Consider the following 23,983-nt stretch of genomic DNA (forward strand, 5'->3'; position numbering starts at 1 on the left):
GATTAAGCCTAGTACCCATTAGCTATTTTTCCTGATCCTCTCCTTCCTCCCACCCTCCACCCTCCAGCAGGCCCCAGTGTGTGTTGTTACCCTCTATGTATCCATGTGTTCTCATCATTTAGCTCCTGCTTTTTAGTGAGAAGATGTGGTATTTGTTTTTCTGTTCCTGCATTAGTTTACTAAGGATAGTGGCCTCCACTCCATCCATGTTCCTGCAAAGGACATGATCTCATACTTTTTACGGCTGCATAGTGTTCCATGGTGTATATGTACCACATTTTCTTTATCCAGTCTGCTATTGACGGGCTTTTAGGTTGATTCCATGTCTTTGCTATTGTTACTAGTACTGCAGTGAACATATGTGTGTGTGTGCCATTATAATAGAATGATTTATATTCCTTTGGGTATATACCCATAATGGGATTGCTGGGTCAAATGGTAGTTCCATTTTCAGGTCTTTGAGGAATCGCCACACTGTATTCCACAATGGCTGAACTAATTTACACTCCCAACAGTGTATAAATGTTCCTTTTTCTCTGCAACCTTGCCAGCATCTGTTATTTTTTGACTTTTTTATAGTAGCCACTCTGACTGGAGTGAGATGGTATCTCATTGTGGTATTGATTTGCATTTCTTTAGCGATCAGTGATGTTGAGCTTTTTTTCATATGCTTGTTGGCTGCATGCATGTCTACTTTTGAAAAGTGTCTTTTCATGTTCTTTGCCCACTCTTTAATGGGTTTTTTTTTCTTACAAATTTAAGTTCTGTAAACAAATTTATAATAGATGTTGGATATTAGACCTTTATCAGATGCATAGTTTGCAAAATTTTTCTCCCATTCTGTAGGTTGTCTGTTCACTCTGTAAGTAGTTTTTGTTTTGTTTTGTTTTGCTCTGCAGAAGCTCTTTAGTTTGATTAGGTCCCACTTGTCAGGTTTTTGTTGTTGTTGTTGTTGTTTGTTTGTTCTTTTACCTCTGACTCAATTTCAGAGCTTGTTTTTGGCCTGTTCAGGGATTCAATTTCTTCCTGGTTCAGTCTTGGGAGGATGTATGGGTCCAGGATTTTATCAACTTCTTCTAGATTTTCTAGTTTATGTGCACAGAGGTGTTCATAGTATTTTCTGATGGTTGTTTGTATTTCTGTTGTGTCAGTGGTAGTAACCCCCTTGTTTCTGATTTTTGCCTTTGTTACAATTGCTTTTTGTGTCTTCATTATGAAATATTTGCCTGTTCCTATGTCCAGAATGGTATTGCCTAGGTTGTTTTCTAGGGTTTTTATAGTTTTGGGTTTTACATTAAGTCTTTAATCCATCTTGAGTTAATTTTTGTATATGGTGTAAGAAAGGGGGGGTCCAGTTTCAATCTTTTGCATATGGCTAGCCAGTTCTTCTAGCACCATTTATTTCATAGGGAATCCTTTCCCCATTGCTTGTTTTTGTCAGGTTTGTTGAAGAACGGATAGTTGTAGGTGTGTGGCTTTATTTCTGGGTTCTCTATTCTGTTCCATTGGTTTATTTGTCTGTTTTTGTACCAGTATCATGCTGTTTTGGTTACTGTAGCCCTGTAGTATAGTTTGAAGTTGGGTGGTGTGATGCCTCCAGCTTTTTTTCTTTTTGCTTAGGATTGCCTTTGTTATATGGGCTCTCCTTTGGTTCCATATGAATTTTAAAATAGCTTTTCTAGTTCTGTGAACAATGTTGATGCTAGTTTAATAGAAATAGCATTGAATCTATAAGTTGCTTTGGATGGTATGGCCATTTTAATTATATTGATTATTTCTATTCATGAGCATAGAATGTTTTTCTATTTGTTTGTGTCATCTCTGATTTATTTGAGTGGTGTTTCATAGTTCTCCTTCTAGACATCTTTCACCTCCCTGGTTAGCTGTATTCCTAGGTATTTTAAATTTTCGTGTGGCAATTGTGAATGGGATTGCATTCCTGATTTGGCTCTGTGCTTGACTGTTGGTGTATAGGAATGCCAGTTATTTTCGCACATTGATTTTGTATGCGAAGACTTTACTGAAGTTGCTTATCAGCTTAAGGAGCTTTTGGGTTCAGACTATGGGGTTTTCTAGATATAGGATCATGTCATCTGCAAATAGGGATAGTTTGGTTTCCTGTCTTTCTATTTGGATGCCTTTTATTTCTTTCTCTCACCTTATTGCCCTGGCTAGGACTTCCAATACTACGTTGAATAGGAGTGGTGGTGAGAGAGGGAATTCTTGTCTTGTGCTGATTTTCAAGGGGAATGCTTCCAGCTTTTGGCCATTCAGAATGATGTTGGCTGTGGGTTTGTTATAGATGGCTCTTACTATTTTGAGATATGTTCCTTTAATACCTAGCTTACTGAGAGTTTTCAACATAAATGGGTTTTGAATTTTATCAAAATTCTTTTGTGTATGTATTGACATAATCAAGTGTTTTTTTTGTCTTCTGTTTATATGATGAATCACATTTATTGATTTGCATAAGCTGAATCACCCTTCCATCTCAAGGATAAAGCCTACTTGATCAAGGTAAATAAGCTTTCTGATGGGCTGCTAGATTTGGTTTGCCAGTATTTTGTTGAGGATTTTTGCACTGATGTTCATCAATTATATTGGCCGGAATTTTTCTTTATTTGTTGTGTCTCTGCCAGGTTTTGATATCAGGATGATGCTGGACTTACAGAATGAATTGGGGAGGAGTCCCTCCTCCTCAATTTTTTTGGAATAGTTTCTGCAGGAATGGTACCAGCTCTTTTTTGTACATCTGGTAGAACTCAACTGTGAATTTTTCTGGTCCAGGACTTATTTTGGTTTGTAGGCTGCTTATTACTGGTTCAATTTCAGAGCTCATTTTTGGCCTTTTTAGGGATTCAGTTTCTTCCTGGTCCAGTCTTGGATGTATCCTTCCTGGATGTATGGTCCAGGAATTTATCAATTTATTCTAGATTTTTCAGTTTATATGCCTAGAGGTGTTCATGATATTCTCTAATGGTTGTTTGTACTTCTGTGGGGTCAATGGTAATATCCCCCTTGTCATTTCTGATTGTGTTTATTTGGATCTTCTCTCTTTTCTTCTTTGTCTAGCCAGTGGTCTTATTAATTTTTTCAAAAAAACAGCTCCTAGATTAGTTGATCTTTTGAATTGTTTTTCATTTCCCAATCTCCTTCAGTTCAGCTCTGATTTTGATTATTTCTTGTCTTCTGCTAGCTTTGGGATTTGTTTGCTCTGGTTTCTCTAGTTCTTTTAGTTGTGATGTTATGTTGTTAACTTGCTATCTTTCTAACTTTTTGATGTGGGCATTAAGTGCTGTGAATTTCCCTCTTAATACTGCCTCAGCTATGTCCCAGAGATTTTAGTATGTTGTATCTTTGTTCTCGTTAGTTTTAAAGAACTTCTTGATTTCTGCCTTAATTTCATTATTTACCTAAAAGTCATTCAGGAGAAAGTTATTAAATTTCCATGTAATTACATGGTTTTCAGTGAATTTCTTAGTCTTGATTTCTAATTTGATTGTGCTGTGGTCCAAGAGATTGTTATGATTACATTTCTTTTGTATTTGCTGGAGAGTGTTTTACTTCTGATTTTGTGATTGATTTTAGAGTATGAAGAGTCCTGTAGATGTCTTTCAGATCCATTTGATTCAGTGCTGATTTCAGGTCCTGAATATCTTTGTTAATTTTCTGTTGCAGTGATCTGTCTAATATTGTCAGTGAGTTGTTAAAGTCTCCCACTACTATTGTGTGGGAGTCTAAGTCTCTTTGAAGGTCTCCATGAACTTGCTTTATGAATCTGGGTGCTCCTGTGCTGGGTGCATATATATTTAGGATAGTTAGATCCTGCTTAATTAAACCCTTTACCATTATGTAACGCCTTTTTGTCTTTTTTTTATCTTTGTTGGTTTAACATCTGTTTTGTTTGAAACTAGGATTGCAACCCCTGCTTTTTTCTGTTTTCTATTTACTTGGTAGATTTTTCCTCATCTCTTTATTTTGAGGCTATGTGTATCATTGCATGTGAGATGAGTCTCTTGAAGATAACCTACCAATGGGTCTTGGCTCTTTTTCCAGCTTGCCATGCTGTTTCTTTTAATTGGGGCATTTAGCCCATTTGCATTCAAGGTTAGTATTGATGTGTGTGTATTTGATCCTGGTATCATGATGTTAGTTGGTTATTTTGCAGACTTCTTATTTGGTTGCTTTGTAGTGTCACTGGTCTGTTAAGTGCCAAGTTTTTAATCATTAAGCTTTGATGGAATGGTTGAAACCTCTAGTTATTGTTTAAATCAGCTGTAATGCTTTTTCTTGATTGTATATTGTAAAAATAGGTTTTCTGTCATTTAACCCTTGTCTTCTCTTTGTAGAATTTAGGTAATTGGCCTGTTACAGTAATAATTTCGTATCTGTCCTAAGCTGGCTTCCTCTTGCTTCTTTCTTTCCCTTTCTTCTCCCTTTCTTTTTCCGATCTCTCTGAAAATTTGGATATTCATTTGTTCATGAACACTGCTCTGTCATTATGTGTAAACTCTGGAAATGGCTAGTGCAGATATAAGGTCAAGAACTCCCAAAACTAAACTAAAAAGAAAATACAAAATATTAAATTGTTTGTGTGGGTTTTTTGGTATTTTTTTTCTTGTCAAAAGTGTGATTCAAGAAAAGTTAACTGTGAGTTCAACTAATAGTTTGGTTCCTGCACTTAAGAGCTTTTGGCAAAATTTTAATCTTTTAAAGTTTTGATATTTTATTGAAGATTGTCTGTAATTTAAAAAGGAAAAGGTATACTTAAATAGGCAATTCTTTGGACAAATTAGACTAATGTAATTTTATTTACTTATTTATTTACTTTAAAAATTATTTTATTTTTTATGGGTACATAATAGGTATAAATATTTATGGGGTACATGAGATATTTTTATACAGGCTACAATGTGTAATAATCACATAATAATAAATGGGGTATTGATCAGCTCCAGCATTTTCATTGATTTGTGATACAAATATTCCAGCTATACTATTTTATTTATTTTTAAACATGCAATAAATTATTGTTGACTGTAGTCACCCTGTTGTGCTATCAAGTACTAGATTTTAATCATTCTATCTAACCATACTTTTGTACCATTAACTATCCCCACTCCCCACCCCACTCCTCACTATGCTTCCTAGCCTCTGGTAATCATCTCTCTCTTTAGCTCCCATAATAATTTATGTTATATATGTGGGCACTCCAGTGTCTGGTGCATATGTATTTATAATTATATCCTCTTGCTGAATGGACCCCTTTATATAATGACCTTCTTTGTCTCTTTTTATGGTCTTTGTCTTAAAATCTATTTTATCTGAGTATAGCTACTCCTGCTCTTTTTTAGTTTCCATTGACATGAAATATCTTTTTCTATCCCTTTGTTTTCAGTCTATGTGTCTTTACAGGTGAAGTATGTTTCTTGTAGGCAGCAGATAGTTGAATCTTGTTTTGTTTTGTTTTTAATCCATTCTCTATGTCTTTTGATTGGAGAGTTTAGTCCATTTTCATTCAGTGTTATTATTGATAAGTAAGGACTACTCCTGCAATTTTAAAATTTGTTTTCTGGTTGTTTTGTGATATCTCTTCCATCCTTCCCCTCTTCCTTTTTGTGAAAGTGATTTTCTCTGGTAGTATGTTTTGATTTCTTGCTTTTTATTTTTTGTGTGTCTGTTATAGGTTTGTTGATTTGAGGTTACCATGAGGCTTGCAAATAGCATCTTATAACCCATGATTTTAAACTGATGACAACTTAACTATGATTGCAAAAACAAACAAACGAGTAAAGAGAAAACTAATAAAAATTATACTTTAACTTCATCTCCCCCACTTTGTAACTTTTTGTTGTTTCTATTTTCATCGTATTGTACTATTTATTTAAGAGTTGTTATTATTTCTCATAGGTTTATCTTTTAGTCTTCCTACTCATGATATGAATAGTTGACGCACTACAATTACAGTGTTACAATATTCTGTATTTTTTGTGTACTTACTATTACTAGTGAATTTTGTACCTTCAGATGATTTCTTCTTGCTCATTTACATCCTTTCCTTTCTGATGGAGGAACGTCCTTTAGCATTTCTTCCTTTAGCTTTTCTGGTATTGGTGAAATCCCTCAGGTTTTAGCTTTTGCTTGGGAAAGTCTTTCTCCTTCATGGTTTTGTTTTCATTGTTGTTGTTTTCTTTTTTGTGTGCAATGGCATGCTCTTGGCTCAATGCCATCTCTGCCTCATGGGTTCAAGTGATTCTCATGCCTCATCCTCCCAAGTAATTGGAATTACAGGCGTGTGCCACCACACTCAGCTAATTTTTGTATTTTTAGTAGAAACAGTGTTTCATGATGTTGGCCAGGCTGTTCTCAAACTCCTGGTCTAAACTGATCCACCTGCCTTAGCCTCCCAATGTGCTGGGATTACAGGTGTGAGCCACTGCACCCAGCCTCTCCTTCATGTTTGAAAGATATTTTTGCCAGACATATTATTTTAGGATAAAAGGTTTATTCCTTCAGCACTTTAAACATAACATGCCACTCTCTCCTGACCTGTAAGGTTTCCACTGAAAAGTCTGCAGCCAGACATAGTGGAGCAATTCCATTATATGTTACTTGTTTTTGTCTTTGTTTTTATCTTGCTGCTTCTAGGATCATTTCTTTATCCTTGATATTTGGAAGTTTGATTGTTACATGTCCTGAGGTAGTCTTATTTGAATTAACCCTGTTTGGTGTTCTACAATCTTGTTGTACTCAAATATTGATATCTTTCTATAGGTTTGGAAAGCTCTGTGTTATCTCTTTGAATACAATTTCTACCCCAGTCTCTCTCTCTCTACCTTTTCATGCTGGGGATAGGCCCCCAAATCTGGCCATAAACTGGCCCCAAAACTGGCCATAAACAAAATCTCTGCAGTGCTGTGACATGTTTGTGATGGCCATGATGCCCACGCTGAAGGTTGTGGGTTTACCAGAAGGAGGGCAAGGAACACCTGGCCCACCCAGGGCAGAAAACCACTTAAAGGCATTCCTGAACCACAAACAATAGCATGAGCAATCTGTGCCTTAAGGACATGTTCCTGCTGCAGATAGCTAGCCAGAGCCCATCCCTTTGTTTCACCCCATCCCTTTGTTTCCTGTAAGGAATACTTTTAGTTAATCTCTAATCTATAGAAACAATGTTTATCACTGGCTTGTTGTCAATAAATTTGTGGGTAAATCTCTGTTTGGGGCTCAGCTCTGAAGGCTTTGAGTCCCCTGATTTCCCACTCCACATGCTGTATTTGTGTGTGTGTCTTTAATTCCTCTAGCACCACTGAGTTAGGGTCTCCCTGACTGAGCTGGTCTTGGCAAGTGGTGCCTATACAGAGGCTCGAACCCAGGTTGAAGGGTCACCAGAGTGATGGTTGGAAAATGTGGAACGAAGCTGGAGGACACCTGGGTACTCTTAAGCAATCCCCATGGTGAGTAAGAAGGGGAGCTTGGAAGCATCAGGGTAACAGTGGAACAAGTGTGGGCTCTGGTTCATTGCACCTTGGAACCTTTTCATACTAATGATGAGGAGGAAGGAAAGTATAATGAGGTAACAGAAGAGGTGACAGAGCAGGTTTGTTTGCCAGCTAAAGCTAAAGTGGCAAAGGAGGGAGAGGTTTGTACCTACTCTTCTGCACCCCCTCATTATTTTTGAAGAAAAAGAGTGTCCTGACCCTCCAGATCTTTATTTTCCAGAGGACACTGGGCAAAAAGTAGTTGCCCCAGTGACTGAGCAGTGCCTCAAGTGACCACTCTCAGTTCTATTCAGGCAGGAATCCAGCAAGCTAGACATGAGGGTGATATAGAGGCTTGGCAGTCCTGGTTAGGATACACCCCCCAGACCAACAGGGAAATATTATAGCTACATTTGAGCCTTTTCCTTTTAAATTACTCAAAGAATTTAAACAAGCTATTAATCAATATGGACCAGGTTCTCCTTTTGTAATGGGACTATTAAAGAATGTTGCTGTTTCCAGTCAGATGATTCCTACTGACTGGGATGCTCTTACACAAGCTTGTCTGACTCCTGCTCAGTTCTGATAATTTAAAACTTGGTGGGCAGATGAAGCTTCCATTCAGGCTGCTTGCAATGCCCAGGCCCAACCTCAAATTATTATAACTGCAGACCAACTTTTGGGGGTCGGCAGCTGGGCTGGTTTAGATGCATAAGTGGTTATGCAGGATGATGCCATAGAACAGCTTAGAGGGGTGTGCGTTAGAGCTTGGGAAAAAATCACTTCAGGTGGAGAACAATACCCTTCCTTTAGTGCTGTAAAACAGGGACCAAAAGAACCATACACAGGTTTTATAACTCGGTTACAGGAGTCTCTTAAAAAGGTCATTGCAGATTCAGCTGCTCAGGATATACTGTTGCAGTTATTAGCTTTCAATAATGCTAATCCCGAGTGCCAGGCTGCTCTGTGACCTATTAGAGGGAAAGCACATTTAGTTGATTATATCAAGGCCTGTGACGGTATCGGAGGTAATCTTCATAAGGCTACTCTGCTAGTCCAGGCAATGGCAGGACTGAGAGTGGGTAAAGGAAATACTCCATCTCCTGGAGCTTGCTTTGACTGTGGGAAGCATGGTCATACTAAAAAAGAATAAAAAATCAGCAAGTCAGGCCACCAGATGGGGGGAAAAAAAAACTGCTGAGCCTGAAATATGTCCAAAATATAAAAAAGGAAAACATTGGGCCAATCAGTGTCATTCTAAATTTGATAAAGATGCGAACCCAATTTCAGCAAACACCATGAGGGGGCTGTCCCAGGCCCCATTCCAAACTGGGGCATTTCCAGCTCAGGCCATTCCCTCACCCCGTACAATGTCCGTCCCCTGCCACAGCCGGTAGTGCCAGAGAAGATTTATGCTGCACAAAAGCTGTGAGCCTTCTGCCTGGATAACCCCCACAAAAAGTTCCAACAGGGGTCTGTGGACACTTGCTGGGGGGATGATAGGATTACTCCTAGGTAGATCTAGTTTAAATTTAAAAGGAGTGCAAGTACATACAGGAGTCATTGATTCAGATTACAATGGGGAAATTCAAATTGTTATATCTACTCCTGTTCCCTGGAAGGCAGAGCCAGGAGAGCGCATAGCACAACTCCTGATTGTGCTGTATGTGGAAATGGGGAAAAGGGAAATTAAATGAACAGGAGGATTTGAAACCATAAATAAGGCAAAGCAGCTTATTGGGTGAATCAGATCACTGATAAACGTCCTACCTGTGAAATAACTATTCAGGGAAAGAAATTTAAAAGTTTGGTAGATACAGGAGCAGACATTTCAATCATTCCTCTACAGCACTGGCCATCCATGTGGCCAATTCAACCCGCTCAATTTAACATAGTTGGAGTTGGTAAAGCCCCCAAAGTATATCAAAGTAGTTATATTTTGCATCGTGAAGGACCCAATGGACAACTTGGGACTATTCAACCAATTGTAACTTCTGTACCTATAAATTTATGGGGGAGAGATTTATTACAACAATGGGGAGCACAAGCCAGAACAGTTATATAGCCCTGAAAGTCAACATAGGTGCATGAAATGGGGTATGTCCGTGGTATAGGACTAGGAAAAAATTTGCAAGTTTTGAAGGAACTGTTTCAAGTGGAAAGACAAAGTTCCCACCAAGATTTAGGATATCATTTTTGATGGTGGCCATTGTTAAGCCTCCAGAACCTATACCTTTAAAATGGTTGACAGATAAGCCAATTTGGATAGAACAATGGCCACTGAGTAAAGAGAAACTGGAGGCTTTAGAGGACTTAGTTACTGAACAATTAGAAAAAGAACACATTGCTCCAACATTTTCCTCTTGGAATTCTCTAGTTTTCATAATTAAGAAAAAATCAGGTAAATGGAGAATGTTAACTGACTTAAGAACCATTAATTCAGTTATACAACCTATGGGGACATTGCAGCCAGCACTACCTTCTCCTGCTATGATTCCAAAAAATTGGGCTTTAATAGTCATAAATTTAAAAGACTGTTTCTTTACTATCCCCTTAGCTGAGCAAGACTGTGAATGGTTTGCATTTACAATTCCTGCGGTAAACAACCTGCAACCTGCTAAGCGTTTTCATTGGAAAGTGTTGCCACAAGGCATGTTTAAACTTAAACAGCCCAACAATTTGTCAGATGTATGTAGGGCAAGCAATTGAATCTACTTGTAAAAAATTTTCACAGTGTTACATAATTCATTATATGGATGATATATTTTGTGCTGCCCCCACTCAAGAAATATTACTCCAATGTTATGATCACTTGCAAAATTTGATTTCTCACACTGGTTTAATTATAGCTCCTGACAAAATTCAGACTACTACTCCTTACTCCTACTTGGGGACCTTAGTAAATGACACTACCATTGTGCCACAGAAAGTAATCATATGTAGGGATCAATTGAAAACATTAAATGACTTTCAAAAATTACTAGGGGACATTAATTGGATATGACCTGCTCTAGGCATTCCTACCTATGCCATGAGTAATCTATTTTCTCTCCTTAGAGGAGATCCTAGTCTCACTAGCCCTTGGAAATTAACAAAAGAAGCTGAGGCAGAGTTACGGCTGACTGAAAAGCAAGTCCATAAAGCTCAAATAAACAGAATAGATCCAGAGAAGACTGTAGATTTGCTAATTTTTTCAACTCAGCATTCACCTACTGGTGTTATTGTTCAAGAGCAAGATCTTGTAGAGTGGCTTTTTCTTCCACATACTAATTCATAGACTCTAACTCCTTATTTGGATCAAATCACTAGTATGATAGGAAATGGGAGAATTTGGATTGTTAAATTACATGGATATGATCCTGGAAAAATTATTGTCCCTCTCATGAAGGCACAAATACAGCAAGATTTTATAAATAGTCTTACTTGGCAAACCCATTTAGCTGACTTTGTGAGTATTCTTGATAATCATTTTCCTAAAATGAAACTGTTTCAGTTTTTGAAATTGACAATTGGATTCTCCCTAAAATAACTAAATTTAAACCAGTTGAAGGCACTGAGAATGTTTTTACAGATGGGTCTAGCAATGGTAAAGCTTCTTATTCTGGCTTGAAAGGTAAAGTTCTTCAGACACCCTATACTTCAGCTCAAAAAAGAGAGCTTGTAGCTGTAATTAAGGTATTCACTGTTTTTAATATGCCTATTAATGTGATTTCTGATTCTTCATACATGGTTCATTCCACACAATTAGTTGAAAATGCTTAGTTACGATTTCATACAGATGAACAACTGATGACTTTATTTACCCAATTGCAAGCAGCAGTCAGGAGTAGAATGCACCCTTTTTACATCACTCACATTAGGGCTCATACACCTCTTCCAGGACCTTTGACTGCAGGGAATCAAATGGCTGATTACTTAGTTGCTACTGCAATATATAATGCTAGACACTTTCACAATTTAACCTATGTTAATGCCTCTGGTCTAAAATGCAGATACAGCATTACCTGGAAAAAAGCTAAAGCTATTATCCAGTGATGCCCAACTTGCCAAATGGTACATTCCTCATCTTTTACAGGAGGAGTTAATCCTCGAGGACTGGTACCTAATTCTCTTTGGCAAATGGATGTCACACATGTTCCATTGTTTGGAGACTAGCTTATGTACATGCATGTGTGGACACCTTTTCTCACTTTGTCTGGGCTACATGCCAATCAGGAGAGTCTTCTGCCTGTGTTAAATGTCACCTTTTGCAGTGTTTTGTGGTGATGGGCATTTCAGCTTCTATTAAAAGAGATAATGCCCCAGGCTATACTAGCCAAGCTCTAGCTACATTTTTCTCTTTACGGAATATTAAACACATTACTGGTATCCCATATAATTCTCAAGGACAAGCCATTGTAGAACAAATGAATCTCTCCTTAAAACAGCAATTGCAAAAGCAGAAAGGGGGAAACAGGGACTATGGAACACCCCATATGCAATTGAATCTAGCATTATTGACCTTAAATTTTTTGAGACTGCCTAAAGGCCAGATGCTATCAGCAGCTGAACAGCATCTACAGAAACCAGCTGCAAAGACAGAAGCAGAACAACTGGTTTGGTGGAGAGATCCAATAACAAAAAGTTGGGAAATAGGTAAAATAATAACTTGGGGTTGAGGTTATGCTTGTGTTTCACCAGGCCAAAACTGGCAGCCAATTTGGATACCATCAAGACACCTGAAACCTTATCATGAGCCAGATGCCGAAAAAGAGATTCCAGGAGGATCCCAAGGACCCCCTGGTTGCAGCCATGTTGAGACTGATGCTGAGAAGGACTGCAGTGGTCATGAGCAATGCCTGTCAAACACAGCCACCTACCTGGGGATAGATCAAGAAGCTGTCACAGATGGCAGAAGAGAACCTGAGGAAAGTGGGACAACCAGTCACAATAAGTAATTTAATGATAGCTATGATAGTGGTGATCACCATTGCTATGAGTATTCCTTCAACAAGGGCTGACACAGAGAATAATTATACTTATTGGGCATATTTATCAATCTTTGCTTGCAATAATGCCTGGATGTAATCACTCTATGACACAGTTACACATGCTTTCTGATCTCAGTATTTACCATAATAAATCTGCTCCTATAATTGAGGCATACTGCCCTCAAAAGCCTATTTGTAAACAGAATTGGAACTGGCCAGAAATAATGAATGTATTTGTTTCAGAAGATTGCATTGCAGAATAGGCAGAGGTGCTGCACAATGATTCCTATGGAATCATTATTGATTGATCCCCTAAGGCGATGTTTAGCTTAAATTCCACCTCTCAGTCTGCATACCATGGCGACACTATGTTCAGCTGGTCTGAACAAAATGGTCAGATGGTAGAAATAGTAAGAAATATGGTAAGAGTTCCTATTATCTGGAAACATGATAGTATAGTGGCACCTCAACCTCAGATGATATGGCCCACTGTATGAGCTAAACATAAGGATTTGTGGAAACTATTAATGACTCTCAATAAGATCAAAATTTGGGAAAAAATAAAAAAGCATCAGAAGGACACTCTGCAAACTTGTCTTTGGATATTCCAAATTTAAAGAACAAATATTAAAAGCATCCCAGGCACACCTGACCTTAATGCCAGGAACTGGAGTGTTTGAAGGAGATGCAGACAGATTAGCAGCTAGTAACCCATTAAAACAGATAAAAACATTTGGAGGCTCTGTGATTTCAGTGATGATTGTGTTATTAATCTGTGTTGTCTTTGTGTAGTCTGCAGATGCAGATCCCAACTCCTGTGAGTAGTAGCTCACTGTGATAAAGCTGCCTTTGTTTTTACTGCCCTGCAAAAACAAGAAAGGGAACATGCTGGGGACAGGTCCCCAAATCTGGCCATAAACTGGCCCCAAAACTGGCCATAAAATTTCTGCAGTGCTGTGACATGTTTGTGATGGCCATGACACCCATGCTGAAGGTTGTGGGTTTACCAGAATGAGGGCAAGGAACACCTGGCCCACCCAGAGCAGAAAACCGCTTAAAGGCATTCCTGAACCACAAACAATAGCATGAGCAATCTGTGCCTTAAGGACATGTTCCTGCTGCAGATAGCTAGCCAGAGCCCATCCATTTGTTTCCCGTAAGGAATACTTTTATTTAATCTATAACCTATAGAAACAATGTTTATCACTGGCTTGCTGTCAATAAATATGTGGGTAAATCTCTGTTCGGGGTTCTCAGCTCTGAAGGCTGTGAGTCCCCTGATTTCCCACTCCACCTGCTATATTTGTGTGTGTGTCTTTAATTCCTCTAGCGCCACTGGGTTAGGGTCTCCCTGACTGAGCTGTTCTTGGCATCTTTATTAAGGCCAATAACTCTTAGCTTTGCCCTTTTGAGACTATTTTCTAAATCTTATGGCATTCTTTTAAATTCTTTTTTCTTTTATCTCCTCTGTGTATTTTCAAGTAGCCTATCTTCAAGCTCACTATTTCTTCTGCTTGATCAATTCTGCCATTGCAAGTCTCTGATGAATTCTTCAGTTTAAGAGTAATTTAATTTTGCAATGAACACTGTCTTCTAATTTTATCAATATGTGAAAATTTTTAGCAAAATGTTTTTGTTAGTAAAAGTTTAATTTTTCATGATTTAAATGTTTACGTTTTCTTACCTTTGTTTCCTGAGGCCAGTAATTCATTTTTGTTTCCACAGATTTTTTTAGATAAAAATTGTTTAACTAAAAATGTAATGAGAGATATCTTTTGAAATACCTTAATATTTTGAATTCTTATTATCTAGACCAAATGTCAATAGTGCCAAAGTGGAGAAATGATTATTTAAACCTAAATTATGAATCCAATTTGACTTGTCCAAGTTTTCACCTTAATTATGTGGATTTGAATTCTTATATAAAAGTTCTTTTGAACTAAATTTCACAAGAAAGTAATTTTTAATAGACTATCATATATAATATTAAAATTTAGTTATCTTTTCTGTCACACAGAAATCTACAAGATAACATGAATTTTGTAGTTCTAGGATCTAATCAAATAGTAAAGAGCAAGGTAAAATACAAGTAAATATGCTAGTTTAATTTTCTAAAAGAAATATCATAGATATGTATTAAATAATGATAGAGTATGACATTGAAAGGACAGGCTACATTCTCTGTAGTAAATAAATAAAGTCATCCAAGTTTTAAATGTTTTTTCACAAGCTGTGACCACAACATGCTTGTTCTTAATTTGATATCATTGCATAGATGCTGATAGTGTCCTTGCCTTACTTTCACTGTTTATACAGTAAACTTCTATGCATCCTTCAAATTTTACCTACAGCTGTTAACAAACATAAATATCCATAGTGATCTTGGCAGTACTCTAGGTACAAAAATAACATAATGAAGAACATTGAGATATCCAATTTTCTTTGGTATGTTTGTTCATGTCCCAGATGAAAACAAATAACATGTCTCCTATCTAGAGATTTATTAACTGTATTAATACTTTATAGAAACAAACTTTTTGCTTTGTTAATTTTCTCTATTTGTCATTTTCAATTTTACTGATTTCTGTTCATCTTTATAGTTTTTTTCTTTTGATTTCCTATATGTTTAAGTTTTGCTTTTAGGTTTCTAAGGTAGAAAGTTAGATCCATGTTGTTAAATGTTTTGTGTATAATATGAACATTTAAAACTATAGATTCTTCTCTAACCATTGCTATAGTTCCATGCTGCATATTTTGATATAAAGAATTTTCATTACTTTTCAGTTCAAAATATTTCAGATTTCATGATCTTTTCTATTTTCTGTTTCTATTTTATGATTTTTCTTTAATGCTACAATGATTGCAATGGTTTATTTAGAAGAGTATTAATATCCAAATATTTGAGGATTTTCTAGATTTTGTTATTATTTTCCATCTTTAATCAACCATTTTTTCACATGTAATCAACCATTTAGAGGTATAATCTTTGTACCAAAAAAACTGTGCTCAATTTGTATATACAACTTTAAACAGATACACAACTCTTGTAACAGAACTGCCAATCAAGATACTGAATATCATCATCTCCCAAATTTCCTCATGGTCCTTTGCAGTTCATCACTCTCTCCACCACAGACAGTTTAAAATAGTTTTTAAAATATACTATGTAAACAATAGTCAGAAGAAATTTATAGTGGCTATAATATATAATGTAGACCTCAAAAAATAATATCTGAGATAAAGAGAGGTATAGGAAGATGAGTCAATGAACACGGAACATTGTCCAAATAGTAGACCATATCATGGGTCATATAAAAAATTTTGGGGGACAGGGACAAGGTGGCCAACTAGAAGCAGCAGCGATCAGAGGCTCCCATTGAAAAGATCCAAAACTGTGTGCAAATCCTGCACTGGCAACCAAGGTATCCTGGTTCTGTCATTAGGACTGAATAGATGGCTGGTGGGTGTGACTCACAGAGAGGAAGGAAGAGTAGTAGTGTCGTGCTGCAGCTCACTTGAGAGCCACACAGGGCAGGGAGCCCCTGCCCCCAGCTAAGGGAGGTGGTGAGTGAGCATGCTACCCAGCCTGGGAAACCATGCTTTTTCCATGGAACTATGCAATGCATGGATCGGAAGATCTCACTTGTGAGCCCATGCCACCAGTGCCTTGGGTTCCAACCATGGAGCCATGCAGATTCTCAAGAGCCACTCAGTTAGAATCGGCCTAAGCCTCACAGGGAGAGGGGTAGCCATCACCACTGCTGTAGCTACCTGCTGTCTAAGCTGCCTGAGCTCCTTGAGGGAGGGGTGGCAGCCAACACTGCAGCTGCAGGGCCTCCCTGCAGGAACTCCAACTCCATCCAGGGCCTCAGGGACAGAACTCTGATCTCCCTGGGCCTGAACCCCTAGGGGGAGGGGTGGCCATTGTCTCCATGGACCAGCAGACTTAATCTTTCCTCCTGCCAGCTCTGAGGAATCCAGGCAGCCCAGACAAGTGGGTTTTCCCCCAGTGCAGCACACCCCCTCCACCAAAGGACAGTCAAAATGCTGTCCTTTAAATGTCCTCCCATTAAATGGGTCCTGTTTCCCATGCCACCCAACTGGGTGAGACCCCCCAAAAGGAGTTGTCAGATATCCCATACGGGAGCATCTTACTGGCATCAGATTGGTGCCCCTTGAGGTCAGAGATCCCAGAGGAAGGAGCAGGCATCCATCTTTGCTGTTCTCCAGCCTCCTCGAGTGACATCTGTAGGCGCAGGAGTGAACTAAATGAATAGGGACTGAAGTAAACCCCTATCACACCACAGCAGTCCTACAGAAGAGGGACCTGACTATTGAAAGAAAAACAAAGAGAAAGCAACAACAGCATCAACAAGAAAAGTCCCAACAAAAACCTCAACCAAGGGTCAGCAGCCTCAAAGATTGAAACTAGACAGACTCATGAAGATGAGAAAGAATCAACGAAAAAACACTGAAAAACCAAAAGGTCAGAGTGCCTCTTCTCCTCCAAATGATCACAACACCTCTCCAGCAAGGGCACAGAACTGGATGGAAGATGAGATGGACAAATTGACAGAAGTAGGCTTCAGAAGGTAGTTAATAACAAACTTCACGGAAGTAAAGGAGCACATTCTAACCCAATGCAGAGAAGCTAAGAACCTTGATAAAAGGTTAGAGGAGCTGCTAACTAGAATAACCAGTTTGGAGAGGAACATAAATGCAGCACAAGAACTTTGTAAAGCATACACAAGTATCAATAACCAAATTGATTGAGTGGAAGAAAGAATATCAGAGATAGAAGACTACCTTGCTGAAATAAGGCAGGCAGACAAGATTAGAGAAAAAAGAATGAAAAGGAATGAACAAAACCTCCGAGAAATATGGAACTACATAAAAAAACTGAACCTACGACTGATTGGAGTACCTGAAAGAGACAGAGAAATGGAACCAAGTTGGAAAACACACTTCAGAATATTATCCAGGAGAACTTCCCCAGCCTAGGAACACAGGCCAACATTCAAATTCAGGAAATACAGAGAACCCCACTAAGATACTCCATGAGAAGATCAACCCCAATACACATAATCTTCAGATTCTCCAAGGCTGAAATGGAGGAAAAAATGTTAAGGGCAGCCAGAGAGAAAGGCCAGGTCACCCACAAAGGGAAGTCCATCAGGCTAGAAGCAGATCTCTCAGCAGAAACCCTACAACCCAGAAGAGAGTGGAGGTCAATATTCAACATTCTTAAAGAATTTTCAAACCAGAATTTCATATCCAGCCAAAGTAAACTTCGTAAGTGAAGGAGAAATAAAATCCTTTTCAGACAAGCAAATGCTGAGGGAATTTGTCACCACCAGGCCTGCCTTGTAAGAGCTCCTGAAGGAAGCACTAAATATGGAAAGGAAAAATTGGTACCAGCCACTGCAAAATGCTCAAAATATAAAGACCAATGACACTATGAAGAAATGGCATTACCTAGTGTGCAAAATACCCAGCTAGCATCATCATGACAGGATCAAATTCACACATAACAGTATTAACCTTAAATGTAAATGGGCTATTAAAAGACATAGACTGGCAAATTGGATAAAGAGTCAAGACCCATTGGTGTGCTGTATTGAAGAGACTCATCTCATGTGCAAAGACACACATAGGCTCAAAATAAAGGGATGAAGGAAAATTTACCAAGCAAATGGAAAACGGAAAAAAGCAGGGTTGCAGTCCTAGTCTCTGACAAAACAGACTTTAAACCAACAAAGATCAAAAAAGACAAAGAAGAGCATTACATAGTGGTAAAGGGTTCAATTATTTAGGAAGAGCTAACTATCCTACATATATATTCACCTAATACAAGAGCACCCTGATTCATAAAATAAGTTCTTAGAGATCTACAAAGAGACTTAGACTCCCATATAATAATCGTGGGAGACTTTAACACTCCACTGTCAATATTAGACAGACTAACAAGACAGAAAATTAAAAAGGATATTCAGGACTTGAACTCAGCTCTGGATCAAGTGGACCTAATAAATATCTACAGAACTCTCCACCCCAAAACAACAGAGTATACATTCTTCTCAGAGCCACATGGCACTTACTCTAAAATCGACTGCATAATTGGAAGTAAAACACCCCTCAGCAAATACAAAAGAACTGAAATAATACAAAATAGTCTCTTAGGCCACAGTGCAATCAATTTGGAACACAGGATTAAAAAACTCACTCAAAATCACACAACTGCATGGAAATTAAACAAGCTGCCCCTGAATGACTCTTAGGTAAATAATGAAATTAAGGCAGAAATCAAGAAGTTCTTTGAAACCAATGAGAACAAAAGACAATGTACCAGAATCTCTGGGACGCAGCTAAAGCAGTGTTAAGAGGGAAATTTATAGCACTAAAATGCCCACATCAGAAAGCTAGAAAGATCTCAAATTGACACCCTAACATCACAATTAAAAGAACTAGAGAAACAAGAGCAAACAAATGCAAAAGCTAGCAGAAGACAAGAAATAACTAAGACCAGAGCATAATTGAAGGAGATAGAGACACACACACACAAAATCCCTATAAAAAATCAATGAATCCAGGAACCAGTTTTTTGAATCAAATAATAAAATAGATCACTAGCTAGACTAATAAAGAAAAAAAGAGAAAAGAATCAAATAGATACAATAAAAAATGCTAAAGAGGACATCACCACTGGCCCCTTGGAAATACAAACTACTATCAGAGAATACTATAAACACTTCTGTGCAAATATACTAGAAAATCTACATGAAATGGATACATTCCTGGACACATACACCCTCCTAAGAATAAACCAGAAAGAAGTCGAATCCCTGAATAGACCAATAACAAGTTCTGAAATTTAGGCAGTGATAAATAGCCTACCAACAAAAAAAGCCCAGGACCAGACAGATTCACAGCCAGATTCTACCAGAGGTACAAAGAGGAATTGGTACCATTCCTTCAGAAACTATTCCAAACAACTGAAGATGAGGAACTCCTCCCTAACTCATTTTACCAGGCCAGCATCATCCTGATACCAAAACCTGGCAGAGACACTACAAAAAAGGAAAACTGCAGGCCAATATCCCCGATGAACATAGATGTAAAAATCCTCAATAAAATACCAGCAAACCAAATCCAGCAGCATATTAAAAAGCTTATCCACCACAATCAAGTTGGCTTCATCCCTGGGATTCAAGGCTGGTTCAACATATAGAAATCAATAAACGTAATCCATTACATAAACAAAACCAATGACAACCCACATCATTATCTCAATAGATGCAGAAAAAGCCTTTGATAAAATTCAACAACTTTTCATGTTAAAAACTCTCAATAAACTAGGTATTGATGAAACATGTCTCAAAATAATAAGAGCTATTTATGACAAACCCGCAGCCAATATCATATTGAATGGGCAAAAGTGAAAGCATTCCCTTTGGAAATAGGCACAAGACAAGGATGCCCTCTCTTACCACTCCTATTCAACATAGTATTAGAAGTTCTGGCCAGGGCAATTAGGTAAGAGAAAGAAATAAAGGTTATTCAACTAAGAAGAGAGGAAGTCAAATTGTCTCTGTTTGCAGATGACATGGTTGTATATTTAGAAAACCCCATCGTCTCAGCCCAAAATCTCCTTAAGCTGATAAGCAACTTCAACAAAGTCTCAGGATAAAAAAATCAATGTGCAAAAATCACAAATATTCCTATACACCAATAATAGACAAACAGCCAAATCATGAGCAAACTCCCATTCACAATTGCTACAAAGAGAATAAAATAACTAGGAATACAGCTAACAAGGGATGTGAAGGACCTCTTCAAGGAGAACTACAAACCACTGCTCAAGGAAATAAGAGAGGACACAAACAAATGGAAAAACACCCCATCCTCACAGATAGGAAGAATCAATATTATGAACATGGTCATACTGCCCAATAAAATTTATAGATTCAATGCTATTCCCGTCAAGCTACCATTGACATTCTTCACAGAATTAGAAAAACTACTTTAAATTTCATATGGAACCAAAAAAGAGCCTGCATAGCCAAGACAATCCTAAGCAAAATGAACAAAGCTGGCAGCATAAGCTACCTTACTTCAAACTGTACAAGGCTACAGTAACCAAAACAGCATGGTACTGGTACCAAAACAGACATATAGATCAATGGAATGGAATAGAGACCTCAGAAATAACACCACACATCTACAACCATCTGATCTTTGACAAACCTGACAAAAACAAGCAATGGGGAAAGGATTCCCTGTTTAATAAATGGTGTTGGGAAAACTGGGTATCCACATGCAGGAAACTGACACTGAACCCCTTCCTTACATCTTATACAAAAATTAACACAAGATGGATTAAAGACTTAAACGTTAGACCTAAAACCATAAAAACCCTAGAAGAAAACCTAGGCAATACCATTCAGGACATAGGCATGGGCAAAGATTTTATGATGAAATCATCAAAAGTAATTGCAACAAAAGCTAAAATTGACACATGGGATGTAATTAAACTAAAGAGTTTCTGCACAGCAAAAGAAACTATCATCAGAGAGTACAGGCAACATACAGAATGGGAAAAAAGTTTGCAATCTACCCATCCCACAAAGGACTAAGGTCTAATATCCAGAATTTACAAGGAATTTAAACATATTTACAAGAGAAAAACAACCTCATCAAAAAGTGGGCAAAGGGTACGAACAGACATTTTTCAAAAGAAGGCATTTATCCAGCCAACAAACGTATTTAAAAAAGGTCAACATTACTGATCACTAGAGAAATGCAAATCAAAACCACAATAAAATACCATCTCATGCCAGTCAGAATGGCAACTATTAAATAGTCAAGAAACAGAGCTGGCGAGGCTGTGGAGAAATAGGAACAACTTTTTACATTGTTGGTGGGAATGTAAATTAATGTAATATAAATTAATCAACCATTGTGGAAGACAGTGTGGTGATCCCTCAAGGATCTAGAACCAGAAATACCATTTGACCCAGCAATTCCATTACTGTGTATATACCCAAAGGAATATAAATCATTCTATTATAAAGATACATCTACACTTTTTTTATCTTCCCCAATTTAAATCTTTTAATTTAGAAGTAAACTTTAATGTTGAAAATGCAAACTTGAGGAGGGCAGAAAGATCACACACGAGGCTGCCACTTCACACCTGGAGAGCTGCACTGGGGTGGGGCAGAGGTGCTCTTCACTTCTCAGATGGTGCTACGGCCTGGCAGAGGTGCTCCTCACTTCCCAGAAGGTTCCACGGACAGAAGGTTAGCACACGTATGATTATTGCAGCACTATTCACAATAGCAAAGACATTGAACCAAATGCCCATCAATGATAGACTGGATAAAGAAAATGTGGTACATATACACCATGGAATGCTATGCAGCCATAAAAAGGAATGAGATCATGTCCTTTGCAGGGACATGGATAAACCTGGAAGCCATCATCCTCAGCAAACTAACACAGGAACACAGGAACAGAAAACCAAACACCACATGTTCTCACTCATAAGTGGGATTTGAACAATGAGAACACGTGGACACCAGGAGGGAACAACACATACTGCTGGGCAGGGCCTGTCGGTGGGGGGAAAGGGGACAGAGAGCATCAGGACAAATAGCTAATGACAAAGAACTAATGCACGTGGGGCTTAAAACCTAGGTAACAGGTTGATAGGTGCAGCAAATCATTTTGGCACACGTATACCTAGTATACCTATGTAACAAACCTGCACGTTCTGCACATGTATCCTGGAACGTAAAGTAAAAAAAAAGAAAATGAAAAATTCAATAAATTAAGGAAAAATAAAATCATACAAATAGAGAAAGAAAGCAACCCTTGACAACCAGAGGGCAGCCAGGTATGGTTTTCAAGTAAAAACAGAATGGTATGTCAATTTGTTCCAGAATATTATAGTGAGGGATAAAACTTGAGTGTATATAGCAAGTTGTATAAGGTTTGAGAAAAATGGATTTCATTTACCATACTTTATAATATCTTAGTCTAGGAAAAAAGATGAAATATGTTAAAATTTGGAGGAAGTTTGCTTAATTTTAATGGGTTTATTTATAAAGATATTTTAATATCCTTTACTGCAAAAGACTAAATTAATGCAATGCTGGAATTTTATTTTCTCCCTGTTAAAACATAAATTGATCTTGAAATATTTAATCTGCTTTTAACAAAGGGAATAAGATTATTTTTTACCTTCTGCGTAATCTACAGAGTTAGCAGGAATTCTGTATATCACCAGAATAATTTCCTGAAATTTGTGCTGATTTTATTTTCTTATCAATTTTTTAAAAGTTCATCATTTCACAAGAACTAAAGTTTCTTATAATTGTGTTACTTTCATCTATTATAAAATATTGTTATTACTTTATGTATAATTAAGCTATAATCAGTCAGTGCTCACAGGCAACTGTGATACTGTATCAATCAAATGACCGGATCTTTTCTGATAATTCTGTTTCTTCAAGATCAGATTCTAAACACAGAAAAAAAAAAAGAACAGATTGTCTTTTTATTTTTTCATTGTGGTAAAATATACAAAACATAAAATTTGCCACTTCAACCATTTTTAAATGTGCAGTTCTGTGGCATTAAGTACATTCACATGTTTGTGCACCTGTCACTACCATCCATCTCCAGAACTTTTTCATCTTCCAGAACTGAAACTCCATACTTATTAAACAATAGCTCCCATTCACCTCTCCCAACAGCCCCTGGCATCCACCATTCTACTTGCTGTTTTATACATTTTATTATTCTAGATAGCTTATATAAGTGGAATCATACAGTATTTGTCTTTTTGTGACGAGTCTTATTTTACTTAGCATACTACACAAAAGCTTTCCATTTTGAATGTAGTCTAATCTATCTACTTTTTTTGTTGTCTGTGCTTTTGATGTCATATCCAAGAAGTCACTGCCAAATCTGATGTCATAAATCTTTCCTCCTATGTTTTCCTCTAAGAGTTTTATAGTTTTAGATTTTGCTGTTTGGAGTTTTGATTCACTTTAAGTTAATGTTTATATATGGTATAATGTAAGAGTCCAATTTATTCTTCCTCATGTGGATATCCAGTTGAAATAGATAACCATTTGTTGAAAAAAAATAGAATTCTTCACAAATTTGTGTGTCATACTTGTGCAGGGATCATGCTAATCTTCTCTATATTGTTTTAATTTTAGTACACTTGTTGCTGAAGCAAAAGCTAAGATGTTTTCTAAAATTACAGTTATCTTTTAGGTTGCCCAGGGACCCCCCTGGAAAATACAGAAATCACAACGATTTCTATATTTACTACATGCAAAGAGAGATGCTAGAACTATTTTAGATTGCTTTGATATACCTCTGTTTCTGAATTCTGAAATATTTCTGAAGAATTGTCAAAATAAAAGCATAATTTTGGACAGATAAAATGTTATTCATATAAAAATTTCTGAAATTGTACATTTTGCAAAATAGGTTGACAGGTTCAAGAGATTTGTT

The 23,983-nt window shown here is 37.5% G+C and overlaps 1 non-coding gene across 1 annotated transcript; it reads right to left on the bottom strand.

Moving 5' to 3' along the window:
- Positions 1–23,599: 23,599 nt before the first annotated feature.
- On the bottom strand, positions 23,600–23,702 carry LOC129041911 (U6 spliceosomal RNA). Its single transcript, XR_008504017.1, has one exon. It is a non-coding gene; the product is annotated as a U6 spliceosomal RNA (small nuclear RNA).
- Positions 23,703–23,983: the final 281 nt, after the last annotated feature.

Source organism: Pongo pygmaeus, chromosome 6 (genome assembly GCF_028885625.2).
Source record: "Pongo pygmaeus isolate AG05252 chromosome 6, NHGRI_mPonPyg2-v2.0_pri, whole genome shotgun sequence".
Classification (NCBI taxonomy): domain Eukaryota; kingdom Metazoa; phylum Chordata; class Mammalia; order Primates; family Hominidae; genus Pongo; species Pongo pygmaeus.